Here is an 18,355-nt window from a genome sequence, read left to right as displayed (position 1 = left end):
TCCCTGCTTTCCAGCCACCATCTTGGCTCCACCCCCCAAGATTTTGTTTTTCTTTGTTTTTTTTTTTTTCCCCCTAATGTGGCAATAATGGGAAAGAGTAAAAGGATTTTTCATTAAAATAACTCTTTAAAAATGGAGATGTTGAATGTTGCATGCACTTTTATTTGAAGTTGATACATAGTTAGTTTTGTTTAATAGGTTATCTTTCTTACAAGAGATCTGGTGTGTTGTATGAATTGATCCTACCATTCTGGAAAGCAATTTAGAATTATGGTTCCAGACTGTTACTAATAGTGTTTCTCTTCAACCCAGATATACCACTGCTAGACGTATACCCCCAATATGTACAAATATGTTTATAGTAATACTTTTCATGATAGTTGAAAATTAGAATCTAAAGGAATTGTATCCTATTGGAGAATCGCTAAGGAAATTTTAATATATACATGGAATGTAATATTATTGCAGTATAAAAAAGTGAAATAGAAACTTCAGAGGTAACTGGGAAAACATTTCTGAAATGATACGGAGCAAAATGAACAAAACTAGGAGAACTTATATGATGACAATATTATAGATAAAAACAAATTTATTTTAGAACTCTGTTCTACGAAATGATAAACCATGATTGTTGTTGCTGTCATTTGTGTTCAAAGATAACCAAAATGACATCACTATGTTGGAGTCAATGTACTAAGTGTACAACTATGTTTCATCAGACCATTATGAGCTTGGAAGGTTCTACAAGAAGTTGGGCAGAAATAGTCCATATGAGCATTCAGAGTGGATGTGTCTCTAAAGTTGTGTATCTCATGTTGTTTTGAACTGCTCCAATTCTACTTTGCTAATACAGCACAGCTCCTTCTTTCATGTGGGCATGTAAAGCTAGACAGTCCTATGACTGCCTCTAATATCTCACAATCAAAACCAAAGTTCTTCAGAGAGACCTTGAGAATGTCTTTCTATTTTTTTCTTCTGTCTTCCATGTAAGCACTTTAATTGTATGAGTTCTCTGTAATATAATCTTTTAGGCAAGCATAAGTTTGGCATTTGAAAAACCCAGCCTATAAGAATTGTCCTTGCTGCTGTAGAATTTGAATGCTTGGCAGTTCAGCTTGATAAACCATGATTACAAATGAATGAAGATGTTGGATACTACTTATCTTCTGAGAAAGAGACAACAAACAACAAAAAGAAGAAAAATTAAAATGGATTAAACAGGCCAAGATGGCGGCTGGAAAGCAGGGACCAGCCTGAGCTCCCTGCCGAGCCCCTCCAAAAACCTATAAAAAATGGCTCTGAACCAATTCTAGAACGGCAGAACCCACAGAACAACAGAGGGAAGCAGGGCTCCAGCCCAGGACAGCCTGGATGGTCTCTGGGTGAGATCTATCCTGCACGGAGCTGGGAGCTGGGAACGGAGTGGAGCAGAGCCTAGCCTGAGCGACTTGGACCATCCAGACCAGAAGTCGGGCGGAGGGGGCCCTAGAGCCCTGATTCAGTGAGCTGCGGCAGTTATGAGACTTCTCAACCCACAAACACCAAAGACTGCTGAGAAGGTTAGTGGGAAAAGCTGCCGGAGTGGAAGGAGTTCCCGGTTCGGCTTCCAGCCCTGGGGGCAGCGGAGGTGGGGCAGCTACAGCTGCTGCTGCTTCCGGCTCCAGGCCCACCTGGTGGGAGGAATTAAGTGGCGGATCAGAGCAGGGGTGCACAGCCTGCCGAAGATCTGAGCCCAGTTCGGGTTGGGGATCCTTGGGGAAGGAGCAGTGCTGGTGCGGCAGAGCTGGCACCTCCCCCCCAAACGTGGAACATAGAACTCTGTAGTCTACAAGCAGTCATACCCCACTGAAAAACTCAAAGGTCAAGTTAGTTGGCTGGGATTATGGCCAGGCATCGAAAACGCACCGAGATTCAGTCTCAGACTCTGCATTCTTTCTTTGCTGACAAAGAAGACCAAAACATACAGACAGAAGAAATTAATAAAGTCAAAGAGCCTACAACAGAAACCTCCAAGAAAAACATGAACTGGTCCCAGGCCATGGAAGAGCTCAAAAAGGATTTGGAAAAGCAAGTTAGAGAAGTAGAGGAAAAATTGGGAAGAGAAATGAGAAGGATGCTAGAAAACCATGAAAAACAGGTCAATGACTTGCTAAAGGAGACCCAAAAAAATACAGAAAAATACACTGAAGAAAACAACACCTTAAAAAACAGATTAACTCAAATGGCAAAAGAGCTCCAAAAAGCCAATGAGGAGAAGAATGCCTTGAAAGGCAGAATTAGCCAAATGGAAAAGGAGGTCCAAAAGACCACTGAAGAAAATACTACTTTAAAAATTAGATTGGAGCAAGTGGAAGCTAGTGACTTTATGAGAAACCAGGATATTATAAAACAGAACCAAAGGAATGAAAAAATGGAAGACAATGTGAAATATCTCATTGGAAAAAACCACTGACCTGGAAAATAGATCCAGGAGAGATAATTTAAAAATTATTGGACTACCTGAAAGCCATGATCAAAAAAAGAGCCTAGATATCATCTTTCAAGAAATTATGAAGGAGAACTGCCCTGATATTCTAGAGCCACAGGGCAAAATAGAAATTGAAAGAATCCATCGATCGCCTCCTCAAATAGATCCCAAAAAGAAATCTCCTAGGAATATTGTCGCCAAATTCCAGAGCTCCCAGATCAAGGAGAAAATACTGCAAGCAGCCAGAAAGAAACAATTTGAGTATTGTGGAAACCCAATCAGAATAACCCAGGATCTGGCAGCTTCTACATTAAGAGATCGAAGGGCTTGGAATGCGATATTCTGGAGGTCAATGGAGCTAGGATTAAAACCTAGAATCACCTACCCAGCAAAACTGAGTATCATGCTCCAAGGCAAAATATGGATTTTCAATAAAATAGAGGACTTTCAAGCTTTCTCAGTGAAAAGACCAGAACTGAATAGAAAATTTGACTTTCAAACACAAGAATCAAGAGAAGCATGAAAAGGTAATCAAGAAACAGAAATTGCAAGGGACTTACTAAATTTGAACTGTTTTGTTTACATTCCTACATGGAAAGAGGACATGGATGATTCATGAGACCTCAGTATTAGGGTAGCTGAAGGGAATATGCATATATATATATATATATATATATATATATATATATATATATATGTTTATGTATATATATAAGTGAACGTGTATGTATGTATATATCTATGTGTGTATATATGTGTGACACAGGGTGAGTTGAAGATGAAGGGAAGATATCTAAAAGAAATAAAATGAAATTAACGGATGAGAGAGCATCATACTGAGAGAGGGAGATAGGGAGAGATAGAATGGGGTGGATTATCTCACATAAAGGTGGCAAGAGGAAGCAGTTCTGTGGGAGGAGGGGAGAGGGCAGGTGAGGGGGGAATGAGTGAACCTTGCGCTCATCAGATTTGGCCTGAGGAGGGAATACCATACATACTCAGTTGTGTATCTTACCCCACAGGAAAGAAGAGGGAGGAAGAAAAAAAAATAAAAGGGGGGGGATAATGGAGGGGAGGGCAGATGGGGGTGAAAGTAATCAAAAACAAACACTTTGGAAAGGGGACAGGGTCAAGGGAGAAAATTCAATAAAGCGGGATGGGTTGGGAAGGAGCAAAATGTAGTTAGTCTTTCACAACATGAGTATTATGGAAGGGTTATACATAATGATACACATGTGGCCTAGGTTGAAGTGCTCGACTTCTTAGGGAGGGTGGGTGGAAAGAGAAGAGGGGAGAGAATTTGGAACTCAAAGTTTTAAAATCATATGTTCAAACACAAACAAAAAATAGTTTTTGCATGCAACTAGAAAGTAAGATACACAGGCAATGGGGCGTAGAAATTTATCTTGCCCTACAAGAAAGGAAGGGAAAACGAGATGAGAGGGGAGGGGGGTGATAGAGGGGAGGGCTGACTGGGGAACAGGGCAACCAGAATATAAGCCATCTTGGAGGGGGGGGAGGGTAGAAATGGGGAGAAAATTTGTAATTCAAACCATTGTGAAAATCAATGCTGAAAACTAAATATGTCAAATAAATAAATTTAAATTTAAAAAATGGATTAAACAGAAGTAAATGACACCATGAGACAATAAAGAATATTAAAAGAAAGTCAAGAAATTGAAAAAAAATAAAGATAATGTAAAACATACCACACTAAAACAAACTGTCACATAAAATGGACTAAGGATTTTAAGAATCCCTGGACTAGAGGCAAAGGTAGAACGGCAGACTAAAGGCAGGAACTCACATGAGCTCTCCCAAAATAATCCTCAAAACAACGTTATAATAATGCCACAAGATGTGTTGCTAAAGATGGAGTCTGGAAAGCAGGCACTAGCATGAGCTCCCCACTGAGCCCCTCCAAAAACCTATAAAAATGGCTCTGAACCAATTCTAGAACTGCAGAACCCAGAAAATAGCAGAGGGAAGCAGGTTTCCAGCCTAGGACAGCCTGAATGGTCTCTGAGTGAGGTCAATCCTGTATAGGCCTGGGAGCAGAGCAGAGCAGAGTGGAGCAGAGCCCAGCATGGGCAGCGCAGACCATCCAGACCAGGAACCAGGTGGAGCTGGCCCTAGAGCCCTGAATCAGTGAGCTGCAGCAGTTACCAGACTTCTCAACCTACAAACACCAAAGACAACAGAGAAGGTTAGTGGGAAAAGCTGCTGGGGACAGAGTATAAGAAGGAGTTCACGGTTGGACCACCACCCCAGGGGCAGAGGAGGTGGGGCAGTTACAGAACTACAGCTGCAGTTGCTTCCGGCTCCAGGCCCACCTGGTGGGAGGAATTAAGTGGCAGATCAGAGCAGGAGTGAAGAGCCTGCTGAAGATCTAAGTCCAGTCTGGGTTGGGGGTTCTTGGGGAAGGAGCAGTGCTGGTGTGGCAGAGATGGCACATCCCCCCAGGCGTGGAACATAGTTCTCTTAACTCTACAAGCAGTCATACCCCAATGAAAAACTCAAAGGTCAAGTTAGTTGGCTGGGAATATGGCCACGTAGCAAAAACGCACCCAGATTCAGTCTCAGACTCTGGAATCTTTCTTTGGTGACAAAGAAGACCAAAACATACAGCCAGAAGAAGTCAACAAAGTCAAAGAGCCTACAACAAAAGCCTCCAACAAAAACATACACAGATACACAGGCAATGGAGAGTAGAAATTTATTTTGCCCTACAAGAAATGAAGGAAAAGGGATGGGAGGGGAGTGGGGTGACAGAAGGGAGGGCTGAGTGGGGAACAGGGCAAGCAGAATATACGCCATCTTGGAGTAGGGGGGAGGGTAGATCTGAGAAAATTTGTAATTCAAATTCTTGTGAAAATCAATGCTGAAAACTAAAAAAATAAAACTAAAAATAAAAACATAAATTATATATTGCCGAGAAAGTGCTGACCTCCATTGGTCAAGAGGGTTTCCTCACCCAGGAGTTACATATATCAATGAAATCACAGAGCAGTCCATATCTTTATGTACCAGGTGAACAGGTGCAAAAATGAAAATAAAATACTTCTTGCCCTCAAAGAAAAATGCCACAAAACAAATTCCATAGTAGCAGAGTCAACAAAAACATCAAATATCATGAGCCATAGTCATAATGCATAATTTATCAGCTTCTATATAAAAGAATTGGAGGGCTTGGAATAGTACAGTGGGCAAAGGAACTAGGATTACAATCAAGAATCATGCACCCAGCAAAACTAAATATCATCCTACAAGGGGGAAATGGGTATTTAATGTAATTGCATACTTTCAAGCATTCCTAATGGAAAGACCAAAGCCGAGCAAAAAAAAAAAAAATGATCTTCAAATACAAGACTGAAGAGAAGCACAAAAAGGTAAACGGGAAAAAAAGTCATGAGGGATTAAATAAGATTAAATTCTGTACATTTCTACATGGAGAGATGATACTTTTAAATCTGAAGTAATTTATCATTATTAGGACAGTTCGAAGAAGGTCAGAGGGCACAGGTGTGAGACATTATTTATTCAGTCTACTGGGGGTGTATTACTTAGTCATTGCAATGATACATTTAATGGGATGCCTGGCGCTATTTTAGAGGTTAACAAGGCTTGCCAATCAGACTGAAACTCCATGTTCCTCTCATTCCTAATGTTTGTGAACAGGGAACCACAGACATAGGTAGTTTTCACAAATAATACCAAAATATAGATGTTTGAAATGCTGATGACTGACTGACTTTTCTGTTGTTTCAATTTAAGTTTTGTATGTTTGTCCAGGGTTCTTAACCAGGCATCCATACATACACACACACATATATCATGTATGTATGTATGTATGTATGTATGTATGTATGTGTATATATGTATATGCATGTATATGTATATATGTATATGTGTATATATGTATGTGTGCATATGTGCATGTATATGTATGCATATATATGTGTGTATAGATGTGTATAGATAGATATAGATATATTTTAAATTCTTTATTACTATTTCAGTCTCATTGGTTTCCTTTGTAACTCATGTATTTTATTTTAGGCACTTAAAATAGTATTCTGACAAGGGATCCATATTCTTCACTACAATGTGAATAGAGTCCAAGATACAAAACTGCTTGAGAATCCCCAGTATAGACTTTACCTTAGACAATTGCTAATGTACCTGTCATAATAAAAATTTATTGCGTTAATAGCTAATAATCTACGTGCTTTCTTTGGGGTAATGAAATTCTACCATATCATTTTCTAACATTATTCATTTATAAGCTTGCGGCCAGAAACCATACCTTGCTTCATTTTTTTCACACCCGGAGTTCAGTGGAATACCTTATTATAGTAGGCCAGGCATAGTTAATGAATGTTTGTTGAATTCTTGAATTGAACCATTGAAAATCTCTCTACAAATATGGTTAATTGAATGAGTAAGAAAATTCTGAATTGTAGAAAAATGGTTGAAATACCTAAGAGTTGCAAATAAGCCAACGTTTTGAACTAAAGAAAACAGATGAATTCTTGCTGAAAAGCTAAAGACATGTTAATGATATTCTTATGAAGCAATTTATTTTAAAATTGATAAAGTTTTTAATGCAATTAAAATTAATAGTGATTTTTACTTATAGATGTTGGAATCTGTGGTAGAATGCTCATCTCATACAGGTCAGATGAAATTTTCAGTCTTATAACAAAAAAGTACCATGAGGCTGAGCCAAGATGGTCAACAGAAAACAGGGACTTGCTTGATTTCTCCCCCAAATCCCTCTAACCACTTATAAAAAATTACCCTAAACAAATTCTAGAGCTACAGAACCCATGAAATAACAGAGTGAAAAAAGTCTCCAGGCCAATACAGCCTGGAAGGTCACTGGGAAGGGTCTATCTCACCATGCTCAGAGTGGAGTGCAGCCCAGCGTGGGCTATACCAGGACAGACCAGGCCGGAGCAGACAGGACCTCAGAGCCCTGAATCATTGAGCTGTGGCAGTTTCCAGACTTCTCAACCCAGAAATGTCAAAGACAACTTAGCAGGTCAGTGGGAAAACTTTGTTGTACCTGGGTGAGAGAAGGGCACAGTCCAGCCATAGCCACTGGGATGGCAGAGGTAACTGCAGCAGGGTGCTGGTGGAGGTGGCTGCAGTCAAGTGGGCAGCAACAGCAGTGGCAGCTGCTACCCTGACCTCCGGACCCACAGAAAGAGAGGGGAATCAAGCAACTGATCAGAGCAGGAGTGCAGGAATCACTTTGCTGGTGCTGGGGCAGGATTCTCTAGCTTTGCCCTGATTGGATCTGGGTCACAGTCATGGTTGGTTGTCCTGGGGTGAGGAAGAGCACTGGTGTGGCAGAGTTTGGGGTGGTGGTGGAGAGGGAGTCCTCCTGGTAGTTACAACGCAGAAAATAGAGCCTAAGATCACTCATAGACCAGAGAACTGTCCAGGAGAGGACTAAACATCTCTCACTGGATCATACCACCTCAGAACTGAACATTTACAGGTACCTAGACGTAGCTCTGAAAATAGCAGCACAAAACTCCTGAAGCTTGCTACAGAGCACTGTTCACTCTGGAAGCAGAGTTCTACCTTGGCAAAGAGCTAAAAAGCCAAGTAATAGGCTGGAAAAATGAGCAGAGAGAATAAAAAACCTCAGACTATAGAATCTTACTTTGGTGGTGAATCAAGTGGCTTATCAGAGCAGGAGTGTAAGTATCTCTTTGCTGGCACTGAGGCAGGATTCTCTTGCTTTGCTTTGCTTGGATCTGGGTTGTAGTCCTGGTTGGTGGACTAGAGGTGAGGAAGAGCTCTGGTGTGGCAGAGTTGTCATGGCTGTGGAGAGGGAATCCTCCTGGTAGTTATATGACAGAAAAGAATGCTTAAGATCACTCACAGACCAGAGCACAGGTCAGTAGATTACTAAACACCTCTCATTGGATTACACCACTTCAGAAGAAGTGAAATTTTATAGGTGCCCATAAGTAGCTCTGAAAACAGTAGCACAAAACTCCAGAAGCTTGGGACAGAGCACTGTCCACTCTGGAAGCAGAGTTCTACCTTGGCAAAGAGCTAAAAAGCCAAGTAATTTAGCTGTGAAAATGAGCAGGGAGCATAAAAAACCTCAGAGTATAGAATCTTACTTTGGTGAAAAAGAAGACCAAAACATAGAGCCAGAAGAAGAAAAAAAAGTCAAAAATCCTACTTCAAAAGACTCCAAGAAAAATATGTATTGGTCTCAGGCTGCGCAAGAGCTCAAAAGGGAATTGGAAAATCAAGTAAGAGAAATAGAGGAAAAACTTGGGAAGAGACATGAGAGTGATGCAAGAAAATCATGAAAAACAAGTCAACAGCTTGCTAAAGAACACCACTCCCAAAAAAAACACTGAAAAAAATGACACCTTAAAAATAGACTAACCCAAATGGCAAAAGAGGTCCAAAAAGCCAATGAGGAGAAGAATGCCTTAAAAAGCAGAATTGGCCAAATAGAAAAGGAGGTCCAAAAGCTCACTGAAGAAAATAATTCCTTAAAAATTGGAATGGAGCAAATGGAAGTTAATGACTTTATGAGGAATGAAGAAATTATAAAATGGAACCAAAAGAAGGAAAAAATGGAAGACAATATTAAATATCTGATTTGGAAAACTATTGACCTAGAAAATAGATCCAGGAGAGATAATTTAAAAATTCTTGGACCACCTGAAAGCCATGATCAAAAAAAGAGCATAGACATCATCTTTCAAGAAATTATCAAGGAAAACTGCCCTGATATTCTAGAACAAGAGGTTAAAAAAGAAATTGAAGGGATCCACTGACTGCCTGTTTTTTAAAATTAAATTAATTTTTTGTTTTTAGTGTACAAGACTCAGTTCAAGTTTTTGGGTTCCAAATTTTCCTCCCCTCTCTCTGCCTCCTTTCCCCACAAGATGACATGTTATCCAATGCAGGTTCTACATATACCTTCACATTGAGCTTATTTACATAATAATCCAGTTGTAAAGAAGAATTATAACCAATGGAATGAATCTTGAGAAAAGAAATGAAACCAAAAAAGAAGGAAAAAAAGAGATCAAATATTATGCCTCAATCTGCATTCAGATTCCATAATTCTTTCTGTGGATGTGCCTAGGTTTTTCCATCATGAGTCTTTTGGATTTGTCTTTGAACTTCACATTGACTAGAAGAGCCAAGACTAACAAAGTTAGTCCTTACTGATACCATGTGTTGGCCATTGTGTATAATGATCTCCTGGTTCTGCTCCCCTCACTCAGTACCAGATCATGTAGGTCTTTGCAGGTTATAATGAAGTCTGTCTGTTCCAAATTTCTTGTAGCACGATAGTATTCCATTATATTTATATACTACAACTTATTTAGCCATTCCCCAATTGATGGACATCACCTTGATTTCCAAATCTTTGCCACCACAAAAAGAATTGTATAAATATTTGTGTACATACTGGTCCATTTCCCACTTGTGTTATCTCTTTGGCATACAGGCTTAGAAGTGGTATTGCTGGGTCAAAGGGCATGCACATTTTTATAGTGTTTTGGGCATAGTTCCAAATTGCTCTCCACAATGACTGGATCAGTGCACAACCCCACCAAAAATGTAGCCATGTTCCAATTATCCCACATCCTCTCCTGCATTTATCATTTTCCTGCTTTGTCATGTTATCCAATCTGACAGAAGAGATGTGGTTCCTAAGAGTTGTTTTGATTTGCATTTCTCTGATCAATAGGGATTTAGAGCATTTTTTCATATGACTATAAATATCTTTAATTGCTTCCTCTGAAAACTGCCTGTTCATATCCTTTGACCATTTATCAATTGAGCAATGAATGGTATTCTTATAAATTTGGCTCAGTTCCCTGTATATTTTAGATATGAGGCCTTTATCAGAGACAGTGTTTGTAAAGATTCTTTCCCAATTTTCTGCTTCCCTCCTAATCTTTGTTGCATTGTCTTTGTTTGTACAGAAACTTCAATTTAGCATAGTCAAAATTGTCCATTTTGCATTTTGTAACACTCTCAATCTCTTATTCAGTCATGAATTCTTGCCTTCTCCATAAATCTGACTGGCAAACTATTCCTTGCTCTCCCAAATCGCTTATAGTATCAGCCTTTATTCCTAAATCATGAACAAGGTTTGACTTTATTTTGATATATGGTGTAAGATATTGATTCTTGCCCAGTTTCTACCATATTTTTTCCATTGTTCCCAGCAGTTTTTGTGAAATAGTGAATTCTGAACACAGAGGTTAAATTATTTGTGTTTATCAAAGTGTAGATTGCTATAGTCATTCACTACTGTGTCTTATGTACCTAACTGATTCCACTGATCTACCATTCTGTTTCTTGTTTTTGTTTGTTTGTATTTTTTTTTTCAGGGGGGGAATGCAGGGCAATTGGGGTTAAGTGACTTGCCCAAAGTCACACAGCTAATAAGTGTGTCAAGTGTCTGAGTCTGGATTTCAACTCAGGTCCTCCTGACTTAAGGGCTGGTTCTCTACTCACTATGCTCCCTAGGACCATTCTGTTTCTTTCCCAGTTTTTTAGTAGTTTTGATGACTGCTACTTTATAATACAGTTTAATATCTGGTATAGCTAGGTCACCTTCTCTAGCATTTCTTTTCATTAATTCCTTTGGTATTCTGGACCTTTTCATTTTTCAAGTGAATTTTGTTATCATTTTATCCAGCTCTGTAAAATAATTTTTTGGTAGTTTGATTGGTATGGCATTGAATAAGTAAATTGATTTAGGTAAAATTGTGATTTTTTTTTTAATATTAGCTCAGCCTAACCACAAGCAATTGATATTTTTCCATTTATTTAGATCTGATTTTATTTCTATGCCAATTATTTTGTAGTTGTGCTCATATAGGTCCTGGGTTTTTCTTGGCACATAGACTTCCAAACATTTTAAAGTGTCTACAGTAACTTTAAATGGAATTTCTCTTTCTATCTCTTGCTGTTGGGCTTTATTTGTAATATATAGGAATGCCAAGGATTTAAGTGGGTTTATTATATATCCTGTAATTTTGCTAAAGTTATTTATTATTTCAAGTACTTTTCTACTTGATTCTCTAGATTCTCTAAGTAAATCATCATATCATCGGCAAAGAGTGATAACTTGGTTTCTTCTTTGCCTATTCTAATTCCTTCAATTTCTTTTTTCTTCTATTATTGTTGAAACTAATCCTATTGGGAATTCATCTAGCTTATGCCTATTACATATGATGCTTGCAAATGGCTTTAGATAGATGCTACTTATAATTTTAAGGAAGACTCCACTTATTTCTATGCTTTGTAGTGTTTCTTTTAATGGGAATGGGAGTTGTATTTTGTCAAAAGCTTTTTCTGCATCTATTGAGATAATCATGAGATTTCTGCTAGTTTTGTTGTTGATATGATCAATTATGCTGATACTTTTCCTAATATTGAAACAGCCTTGCATTCCTGTAATAAATCCTATCTGGTTATAGTGTACTATTCTAGTGATAAGTTGCTGCAGTCCTTTTGCTAATATTTTATTTAAAATTTTTGCCTCAATATTCATTAGGGAAATTGGTCTCTAATTTTCATTCTCTGTTTTGACTCTTCCTAGTTTAGGTATTAGTACCATATTTGTGTCATAAAAAGAATTTGGTAGGGCTCCCTCTCTGCCTATTTTCCCAAATAGTCCATAAAGTACAGGAATTAATTGTTCTTTAAATGTTTGATAGAATTCACATGTAAAACCATCTGGCCCAGGAAATTTTTTTTCCTGTGGAGTTCATTGATGGCTTGCTCAATTTCTTTTTCTGAGATGTGGTTATTTGGGCATTTTGCTTCCTCTTCTGTTAACCTGGGCAATTTATGTTTTTGTAAATATTCATCTCTTTCCCTAAGGTTGTCATATTTATTGGCATATAATTGGGCAAAATAATTCCTAATTAGTGTTGTAATTTCCTCTTCATTGGAGGTGAATTCACCTTTTCATTTTTAATACTGCTAATTTGGTTTTCACCTTTCTTTCTTTTAATCAAATTGACCAAAGTTTTATCAATATTTTTGGGGGTTTTTTCATAAAACCAGCTCTTATTTTTATTTATTAGTTCAATAGTTTTCTTGATTTCAATTTTATTAATCTCTCCTTTTGTTTTCAATATTTCTAATTTGATATTTAGTTGGGGATTTTCAATTTGTTCTTTTTTTAGCTTTTTTCCATTACATGCCCAATTGCTTTGTATTTGTATTTGAAGATCAAATTTTCCTTTGAACTCTGGCCTTTTCATCAGGAAGGTCTGGAATTCCATCATTTCATTGAATGTCCATCTCCTTGCCTGAGAAATTATGCTCAGTTTTGCTGGGTAATTGATCCTTAGTTGTAGTCCAAGCTCCTTTGCCTTATGGAATATCACAATCCAGTCCTTCCTGTCTTTAATGTAGAAGCTGCCAGGTCCTATGTGAACCTGACTGTAGTTCCACCACATTTAAATTGTTTTTTTTTTTTTTTTCTGGCTGCTTTCAGTATTTTCTCCTTGACCTGTTAATTCTGGAATTTCGTTACAATATTCCTTGGAATTTTCAGTTTGGGATCTCTTTCAGGTGGTGATCTGTGGAGTCTTTTGATGACTATTTTGCCCTCTAATTCTAGGACCTCAGAGAAGTTATCCTTAATGATTTCTTGGAAGATAACGTCCAGGCTCTTTTTCATCATGGCTTTCTGGTAGACAAATAATTCTTAGACTGTCTCTCCTGGATCTATTTTTCTAGATCAGTTTTTTTTTCCAATGAGATATTTTATATTTTATTCCATTTTTTCATTCTTTAGATTTTGTTTGACTGATTCTTGATAGCTCATAGAGTCATTAGCTTCTACTTGCCCAATTCTAATTTTTAACAAATTGTTTTCTTAATTTAGCTTCTGTACATCCTTTTCCATCTGGCTAATTTTACTTTTTAAGAAGTCATTTTCTCCAATTAGATTCTGAACCTCCTTAACCATTTCACTAGTTTTACTTTTTAAAAATTTGTTCTCACCAGTGATTTTTTTTTTCCATTTTTTCTTTTACCTCTCTAATTTGATTTAAAAAATCTTCCTCAAGCTCATCCAAGAATGCTTTTTGGGCTTGAGACCAGTTCACATTTTCTTTTGAATTTTTCAGATGTGGGTATAGTGTCCATGCTGTCCTCTTCCGTATTTGTATTTTGATCTTATCTGTCCCCATAATAAGATTCAATCATCTTTTTTTAAACTTTTCTAGATTCCTTCTTCATTGCCTTTTTCCTGGCCTTTAAAGTGAATCTCTGCTTCTGGGGCTCAGTGGGTGTAAAATCAATTGATTAGGGATTTTCTTGCTGTTTCAAAATGATTAGGTGCCTTTGAGTCTTACTAGGTGCTAAGCCCTAGGCCCAAACCCCAATTAGGTGCTAAACCTATGTGGGTGTGACTTGGTAACCAAGGTGAGATCCCAGGTGGGGCTAAGTAAGGCAGGGCCTGGTTTACATATGAGTTTGAGTGATAGGTTTGGGACATCAGAGGCTCTTAGACCACGTGGGTGAGTCACATGTGTGACCCCTGACTCTGAAAAAGATATAAAACCAGGGGTTGGCTTTCTCTTCTTTGGAGCTCTTACCCACAGCAGTGGTGGCACAAGTGACTCTGGGCCAGCCCTTGTTCTGAGCTCCCGGGCTGAACCTAGATGTTGGTAACTATGAATTTGTATTTGGTCTGTCTGCCGATGTTTGTAATTTGTTTAGGGCTCTCACTCGTGCTGGTGTGCTGATGCAGAGACTCCAGGCAGGTGCAGCTAAGGGCCCTCCAGCTTATTAACCCGGATGCTGAGACTTTGTTAAACTCTGGTAACTATGTATTGGGATTTGAATCAGACAAGGTCTGTCTGTCCGTGTTTGTACTTTGTTCGTATTTTGCTCTGAAGTTCAGGGTGGTGGTTTTTTCCCTGGAACTAAGTGAATGTTATTTGTATGCTGAATTAAAGTAAGCTTGTCAACCCCTTAACATTGCTTTCCTTACTAAAGCAGATCAAAAGAACCTGTGCTTTTGCAGTGTGTTGGCAGCTTTCTGGGTGCTGGTTGTTGGTGGATCTTATACCCCCACAGAAGCTGCTAGGCAGATTGTTGAAACAGGGGGCTCTGGCCCAATCTTCTTGTGCTAGGGACTGGGGGCTTGTTTACTGGCTTTGTGTGCTGTGGTCTCTGATTTTGTCAGGTGAGAGGCTATGTAGTGCTGCTGCTCACCCAGTGCTGAGCTAGAGTTGGCTGGTGTGTGCTAATGACAGGGGCCCAGTGAGTTCTTTCTGAGTTTTCCTGGGGGGTAAGTGTGTGAGGTGTGGGGGACCAGTGCTCTGGCTGCTGGAAGTCTCTTTGCCCCCTAGGGCTGCACTATAGTGTGGGTGGTCTCAGCCATTGTCTGTGCCGGTGTCTGCCAATTCCCCTGGCTGTTCAAAGGCACACTTGGGCTCCTGGTGTTGGTGCTTGCCATTTCCTTCCCCTGGGGCTCAGAAACACCCACTGGCCTGCCAAGATGGGTTCTGCTAGGATTCCTCCCTTCCTGTACTGGTCTCCTTCTGCCAGCACAAGAGATGCTGTTTCCCCAGCCTTGTGAAGTATAAGATTACTGAACCTCCAGTTCTGTCTCCTCTATTCTAGGGTTTCCCCTTTGGCAGTATACACTGGGTTTATTCAAGGGAAGGATGAGAGTTGTTTTACCTGGCCATCATGGGTCCCGGAAGTTCAAGAAGGCAATTTTCATACCTTTATACTGTGGGCTGAATGCCCTAGGAGTAGCTTCTGCTGTAGCCACAGGGTCTGTTCTGTTGCCTCATGCAGTTCTGACAGACTCCTGTCCTGGAATGAGAGGCCTGGGGATCCCCACCACAGCTGGCAGTTCAGCCCTGGGCCTGCTCTGGCTCTTGCTCTGGTATGGTTTCATTCTGCCCTCTCCTTGCCTAGTTTCATGGCTGAGTTCAGCTGCTGCTCCTTTTCTGGTGTGGTTGGGTACACTTCCCCATGGCTGGTGCTCTCTTGTCCCACACATCCATCCAGTATTCCCTGGGGACTCTCCTGGGCTTGAAGTCTGCCTCACTCAGTCTCCTAGTGTCTTCTACTTCTCTCAAATCTGCTCAGATTCACTTTTTTTAGAGGTATCTGACAGAGTTTATGAGCAAGCTCATCAGTCACTGTTTTCATTCTGCTATCTTGGCTCCACCCACACTGATCACCTCTTGAAAAAAGATCCCAAAAGCAAAACTCCCAAGAATATTGTAGCCAAACTCCAGAATTCCCAGGTGAAGGAGAAAATATTGCAAGTATCCAGAAAGAAACTATTTGAATATTGTGGAAACAAAATCAGGATAATACAAAATCTAGCAGCTTCTACATTAAGGGATCAAAAGGCTTGGAATATGATATTCCAGAGGTCAAAGGAGATAGCATTAAAACCAAGAATCATCTACCCAGCAAACTTGATTATAATATTTCAGGGCAAAAAAATGGATTTTCAGGGAATAATACACACATTCAGTTGGGTATCTTACCCTATAAGAAAGTAGGGGGAAAGGGTATAAAGGAGAAGGGGAGGATAGAAGGGAGGGAAAGCTAGGTGGTGCAGAGAGTAGAGCACCAGCCCTGGAGTCAGGAGAACCTGAGTTCAAAACCAGGATCACACACTTGATACATGTACTAGCTGTGTGACCTTGGGCAAGTCACTTAACCCCAATTGCCCTGCCTTCTCCCCTTCAAAAAAAGGAGGGTAAATTGGTGGAAAGGGTAGTTGAAAGCAAACACTTTTGAAAAGGGACAGGGTCAAAGGAGAAAATTGAATAAATGGGGAATGGGATACAAAGAAGGGGAATATAATTAGTCTTTGACAACATGACTATTATGTTTTGCATAATGATATGTGTATAACCTATATTGAATTGTTTGCCTTCTCAAGGAGGTTGGGTGGGGAGGGAAGAAGGGAGAGATTTTGGAACTCAAAGTCCTAAAATCAAATGTTGAAAATTGTTTTTCAGTGCAACTGGGAAATAAGATAAACAGGCAGTGGGGTATCAAAATCTACCCAGCCATACAGGAAAGTAAGGGGGAAGGGGATAAAAGGGGGTGGAGTGGGGTGATAAAGGGAGAGCAGTCTGGGGAAAGGGGCAATCTTGGAGTGAGGGTCTGGTAGAGATGAGGAAAATATTTGTAACTCAAAATCTTGTAGAAATGAATGTTGAAAACTAAAAATAAATTAATTTAAGAAGAAAAAGAGTACCTTTTGAAAGTGATAGCTATGTCATGACTTCTCAAGCAAACAATGTTTCCATTATGTTATATGTTCATTGACACTGGTAAAATCACTACTACTCTATACAGTCCTTCAAAATAGTCGTTCTCAATATTTGAGAGCTTTGTCACTTATGTATGCTGTAAATTACTGAATAGGGAACTGTGGGCATGATTATATATCTAATAGTCTAAAAATCTGTGGCTCTGCTTTCTGTAGGATTGTTTTCCTATTATTTTCTTGGTTTCTTTATATTAGAATTACCTCATTGTCCTTAAGATCTCCATTGTGGTTCCCCCTCTGCCTCTGAGTGTTTCTGTCATGGCTTAGCTGCTGCTGCCCCTGATGCAGCTCCCTGGGGCTTGGCTTTGGCCCTGTGGCCCTGCAGTGGCTGTCACCACAAAGGCCTTAGGAAACCTCCAGAGAGGAGGAATCCCAGAGGGCCTGGGCCAGTGTGCTCCCTCCCCAACCCCAACTGCAGCTTCTCCGGCTCAAGTGGCCTGTGTTCCTGCACCTGTGGGGTGCTTCCCACAGAGTTGGGGCAAAGCCTTTGCCAAATTCCTGACAGATGAAATTAAAGAGAAGAAAATCCAGAAACACAAATCCCACCTCGGGATGTCCAAGGATTGGGGACTGGGTGTGCAAGGGACAGAAACCAAGTTAGTCCAGTTGGTGAGAGGATCACAGTCACCTTCAATATTAACAATAGTATCACACCAACATTTGACTATGACCCACAAGAGGGACAGAAAGCTCAAGAACAGCAAGAGTCTGAACTTATGTCAACCCCAAACTTCATGGTGGAAGTTGTAAGGAACAATACCAAGAAGGTCCCTGTGTTGGACTGCCACTGTACAGGAAATGATGTTGGACAGGAGATAGAGGATGAGAGTGACATTTTCTCCATCTGGGAAGTTAGCTTTCAGCCCACCAGTGAATCAGACTGGAAGACAACAAACTACACATTCAACATGGATTCCCTGGATTAATTCCTATACGACCACTTGATGGACTTCCTGGCTGATGTAGGAATGGATAATACATTTGCAGATGAACTGATCAAGCTCTCCATGGCCTTAGAAACCAGGAGTATTTCAACTTTTTGGAAGATCTGAAAGTGTTGGTCAAGTGTCAGTAGGGAGACCTGAGGCTGCAATTCCCTCCTGTGGATCCAGAGCCCTTCTTTAGAAGTGAAAGTTATCCAGAAGTTATCATGGAGAAACTGTGGTAAAATACTGTCAGACATAAATTATGTTCCCTAACCCACTTATTTCCTTGCTCTGCTGGCATTTTTGTACACCACCACGGAATGATGAGAAATAAAACTGCTTGGATCCCTGTAAAAATTGTCTCTATTTGTGAAGATCTAAAAGTCAACTGTAACTTGAGCCTTCCAGAACCAATTGATAAACTAAATGTTAAGTATAGGACATATTGGTTAAATGACTTGGCCATGGTCAAAAAGCTGCTATTTGTGGGAGGCATGAAATGAACCCAAGTCCTTCTGACTCCAGTGCCAACTCTGTATTCATTAGCTCGTGTTGTGTCTTCTCTATAGTGCACCTAACAGGTGGACTTTAGACTCAGTAAAAGCATCTTAACTAAAGGGATGA

General features: G+C 39.8%; 1 pseudogene; it reads left to right on the top strand.

The window, feature by feature from the left end:
* LOC118834678 overlaps positions 1-17,880 on the top strand; it is a 37,443-nt pseudogene extending 19,563 nt beyond the window's left edge.
* The last annotated feature ends 475 nt before the right edge of the window (positions 17,881-18,355 follow it).

This window comes from Trichosurus vulpecula, chromosome 1 (genome assembly GCF_011100635.1).
Source record: "Trichosurus vulpecula isolate mTriVul1 chromosome 1, mTriVul1.pri, whole genome shotgun sequence".
Lineage (NCBI taxonomy): Eukaryota > Metazoa > Chordata > Mammalia > Diprotodontia > Phalangeridae > Trichosurus > Trichosurus vulpecula.
Note: the sequence above shows the minus strand (reverse complement) of the source record. Positions and strands in the feature narration are given on the sequence as shown.